At 55.5% G+C, this 4,683-nt stretch overlaps 3 non-coding genes across 3 annotated transcripts; 1 reads left to right on the top strand and 2 right to left on the bottom strand.

Moving 5' to 3' along the window:
- Nucleotides 1-270: 270 nt before the first annotated feature.
- On the bottom strand, nt 271-343 carry TRNAR-CCU. Its single transcript has one exon. It is a non-coding gene; the product is annotated as a tRNA-Arg (tRNA).
- Nucleotides 344-2,504: 2,161 nt separating this feature from the next.
- On the bottom strand, nt 2,505-2,586 carry TRNAS-CGA. Its single transcript has one exon. It is a non-coding gene; the product is annotated as a tRNA-Ser (tRNA).
- Nucleotides 2,587-3,340: 754 nt separating this feature from the next.
- On the top strand, nt 3,341-3,412 carry TRNAQ-CUG. Its single transcript has one exon. It is a non-coding gene; the product is annotated as a tRNA-Gln (tRNA).
- Nucleotides 3,413-4,683: the final 1,271 nt, after the last annotated feature.

Below are 4,683 nucleotides of genomic sequence, written 5' to 3'. Positions count from 1 at the left end.
ATCCATTCTCTTTCAGGACAGCCTTGCTCTTTCTGTCTGTTTCACTCGCTGAGGTGTCGGAGTAAACACTCCCCTTCCTTCTATTCTCAGACAAACACTAGTATTAACTGTTTGCTACTGATGGGTCTAGAAAGCATTTGTCAAGTGGAAGATACCGTTTCTGGGGGATTGCTCCCAAGATCCAGTACTTTGGGTTCAAACGTCTCCCAGCTTCCTTGGTGAAAATAGCACCAAGGCTTTTTTGCAATGTACAAGAAGAAAGGAGTTTTTCACCCCAAATGGGACTTGAACCCACAATCTCTGGCTTAGGAAGCCAACGCCTTATCCATTAGGCCACTGGGGCCCTGAAAACCAGTGGAAAGAGGGATGGAAATTCCCTCTCAGGATTGCACATTCCTCACATTCAATCAGAAGTCAAATACACCAATTAATCGCCTTACAGAAACATCTGCATCCCCTGGCAGCGAGGCAACTGGGCAGGTCGCTGACAGAGCTGAGCACCACCTTTCTGCCAGCCATCGTTAGAGAAGAACCCCACCCTAGAGTCACCCCTCCTCCTTCAGCACCTCCACGTCTGTGGCTCTGAGCGGCAGTAGGATGATTAGGGGGTGAATCCGGGGCTGGAAGGGGGGTAAGGTCGGCCTGTAAGAAGTAACCAGATGGGGCAGACCCAGGGGGAGGCTGTGGGCTGCTGGTTGGTTGTTGGGATCCGAGCTCTAGATCAAAGCTGCACAGCGACCTGACACCCAGGGTTATAAGGCCGAAATAGTGACCCCCTTACTGGCCTTGGTGACCCCCAAACCCTTGTTACTAAGGGCATTGAGGAGCCTCTGTCCCTTAATAACTTCTGGGAGCTCCCCAGCAGGCTGCGGGCATCAGCCGCCTCCTGCCTCACAGGTTAGACTCTTGGTGCTGTGCCAGCCGCCCCCTCGCTTGCAGGCCCAGTGTAAGAAGAAGGAGGCCCGGTGCTGGCAGAAGAGGGTTTTGATTGATCGAGCTCTGTGTTATGGGCACAGGACGCTTCCACTCAGTAGCACAGCTGGGGGGGGAGCAAGGGGAGCAGCTAAGGGCATTGGGTTCCTCCGGTGGGGGTGTGGAGCAGCCGTTCGTTTTCCTGTTCGCACTCCTCTGCGGTGTGAAAATCGGGGAGGGGAGGCAGAAGCCCCACTTCCCTCCCGAAATGATACCCAGTGGGGGAAGCCAGGACAACAGGGTGGGGCGGCAAGTGGTGGCCAGACTCTCACCACCAGGGTCTAATCTAGCTCAGGGTCCAGCTCAACTTCCTCCCCGCACCACTGGCCCCCAGTCCCCTTCCACCACCAGGTCAGCCCGGGCACTAGGGCAGGAACAGGGTGAGGCAGCAAGTCAAGCTGAGCAAGGCAGGCAAAAGCGAGTTTTGTCTTCATGGGCCACTCACAATGACGTCCTTTTTGTGTGCAACTGCTGCAAAAACATCCTGAACAGAGAAGCAACAGGCCAAAACACTGCCACACAGCTGCCAAAGTAGCTCAGTTGGGAGAGCGTTGGACTGAAGATCTGAAGGCCCCTGTTTCAATCCCAGGCATTGGCAGGCCCTTTGATCCTTCTTTGTGCAGGGGGGGCTTGTTTTCTGGGAGGGTGGCAGCAGCACCTTTATCTGGGGCAGGTACCTGATTTTGGGCTCACCAGCAGGACAACAGAGAGCATGGGCTTCTCCCCCTAGTTGGCCCACCTGACCTATAAGGATGGGAGATGGGAGCTGTCTTTCCCACATGACTTATTTGTCGACCCAAAATGGCGGGAACAGAGTGAGGCAGGACGGCCCTCGGAGATGGTGCCAGAGGGGGCAGGGACTTGGGAGGGAAGCTCCTCTGCAAAGCTGAGTGACGACAGTACTGGGGAAGGGGCATCTGGCACCTGGAATGTGGCAGGGATTCAGAGGCCCAAGAGGAGGCACTTGATGTTAAGGTGTGAAAGGAAAGATCCATGGTAGGAACTGGCTCCCTTCCTCTGGACCACACAGTGTTTGCTGTTGGGGCGGATTTTAATTGTCTCAGCCGGCCTGAGAACCGCTGGTCCCGTTTTCTCAACTGTGAGAGGAAACGTTTTTACAATGAGCACTACCTGGGGCAGGTCTGTAGCGAGGTCAGCTTAGAGGACGTGTTTCTCCATAGCAGAACCAGTGGAGGGTGGGCGGTAGCCTCCTAGTCCTCTGACCCGAGCTCACAGCAGCTGCAGAGGGGATACACCTTTCTGCAGGGACAGACCAGGAGTCGCACTGACCGGATTTACGTGAAGGAGAGCACGTCGACATGGCTAATCTATGGGGCACCAGGTGAGTGGCAGAGGTTTCAGGTGCTGAGAGTTTGCCTGACCCCTCAGGGACACAGTGTGAGGGGGTGTCCCAGGGATCTCTGTGAAAGGAGCAGAACAGGATTTACTTGGGGTGGGGAGAGAATTGAGAGTGGCTCAGGGGGTTGGACAGAGGTATTGCCCGGGTGAGAGACTGGCTAAAACACAGGCCTCGCTATGAGCAGGATTTGAACCTGCGCAGGGGAACCCTATTGGATTTCGACTCCAACGCCTTAACCACTCGGCCATCACAGCTGTGAGGACAAAATTGCCCCAATGCCAGAGAAACTGGTAAAGAATCACAATGCCCAGGTGTGAAGTCATCTGAACTACAGAATTCCCACAGCAAACCTGGCCCCCAAAGCACAGGGGGGATTGGGGGTTTGTTCTCTTTGCTTAGCCATGTGCAGTCGCACAGAGAGCGGGTTTAAAAGTCTCCCCTCCCACAGAGCGGGAAGGGGAAATGATTCTCAACTTGAAGCCTGAGGTGAATGAGGATGTCTGGACCAAGGGGCCAGGGACTGGCCTTTGCTAGAGAAACCACTGTCAAGTTTTAGCCAATTAGGACAAGTCAGCAAATAAGAACAACCTCAGGTCTCAGTAGCTGCTGCAGGTAGCAAAGTCCTACAAGGAGCAGTTTCTGGCACTACACCTGTGCAGCTCTGCTCCCCGGCTCTTCTCGGGCTCCTGCTCTCTCCTTAGCTCTGCCCCACTCTGGCCCAGGCAGTTCCAGCTCCCACGGAGGATGGGACCCCCTGGCCTGGTGACTCCCCCATTACACTGCCTGGCCTGTCAGTGCGGCTAACTTGGAGCTTTGGCCTCTCCCCATTGCCCCTGAGGACTGTCAGTCTCAGGGTCCTGATTCCCCATTGGCCCTTCCCCCGGGACTGGGAACTAGCCAACCAAACCCCGCCCCCTCCCACGCTAAGTTTTAGTAAAGGGCCAAGAGCCCCCTTACACAAGCCAGCCCCGTGAGGGTCACCAATGTGCAGAGAGGGCAGCATGAGCTGGTCCCATGGTGTAACGGGCAGCACTCAGGACTCTGAATCCTGCAATCTGAGTTCAAATCTCAGTGGGACCTTGTGGTAAAGCCCTGGAGCTCCCAGTGTTCAACTTCCCTGTCTCCAGTTGTGCAAGAGCCAGTCTTTCCTCTCCTGCTGGGTGACTCACACCTCCTAGAGCCAGGTCTCTGGCTGGGGTGGCCACAGTGGGTTGGGGCTCTAGAACTTGCTACCCTGGTGGTTGGGATCCTTGCTGCTTCACCTGGTGCCCACAAGTTTGGCCCTGGTGCTTCCTGCCACACTTTTCCTGGGGCCCACATGGCACTTGAAGAAAGGAGGGTCAGGGCCGGGATTGATAGTCAGGGCTTGGCAGGAGGGAAGAAGATTCCCAGGCTGGAGCCCCACACACCTTCCCTCCTCCTCTGGGCACCTAGAGCAGAGGCGGCCCAGCTCTGTCTGCTGGACACCTCGGCAGAGTAGGTGAGTTCATGTAAATACAGTCTGGTCCCAAAGCCTCCCCCAACCCTGGCTCGTCACTAGCTGTCAGGGTAGAGCTCATCCACACCTTGCTTCCAAATCATCATTTGAAATTCTGAGGTTGGCCAACATTGCCGAAGCCAATGCACCGACATTGTCAGCAAACACAACAGCAAACACAACCAGGCTTTGTCCAGACTTTTCAATCCTATTTTACTTTCTCAGGTACAAGTATTTTTCATATGTTGGATCTGCTTTTAAAGTGTTTGTTAATGTTTCAATTTCCATTCAAATTTGCAACCAATGACAACAATGGCAGCGCTGCATGTAACTACCTGACCACTGGGGGGGTGGTGGGGAAATTCGGGGAGGGTGCACAGCCCCCTGGCTGGGGGGCGTATAGGGAATGCCCGGTTTCACTGAATTGAGACTCCTACTGCAGCACCTCAGTAGGTTACATCAGAGAGGAGCTGCAGTGTCTAGGCAGTGGGATGCCTGTGCCTTTAAGAGCCCAGCCCTGGGAAGCCCATGCTGAGAGGTGCTGCCTGTGGGAGGGGAAATAGAAAAGCCCCTCTGCTCCCCCCACCCTGTTTTTGCAAACACTGGAGTCTCAGCTCCCCAGGGTAACTGTTACCCTCTGCCCCTGCCTGTGCCGGGTTTAACCCTCTGGCAGCGCCTCCCTGGGCTTAACCCGGCTCCTTCCCCCCTCCCTGACTTTGCCCTTCAGCCCCTCTCCTAACTCTGCCTCCAGCTGCTTGACCCCCCCACCAGTCAATTTCCACCCCCTGCTCAGACCCTGGCCACCTCCCTCCTCTGATTTGCCCCCCTTTGCCCCTCTTTAATCCCTGTAAAAAGTAAGGGGGGGCTGGGTCCC

This window comes from Mauremys reevesii, linkage group 12 (assembly GCF_016161935.1).
Source record: "Mauremys reevesii isolate NIE-2019 linkage group 12, ASM1616193v1, whole genome shotgun sequence".
Lineage (NCBI taxonomy): Eukaryota > Metazoa > Chordata > Testudines > Geoemydidae > Mauremys > Mauremys reevesii.
This window is presented reverse-complemented; position numbering and strand designations above follow the sequence as displayed.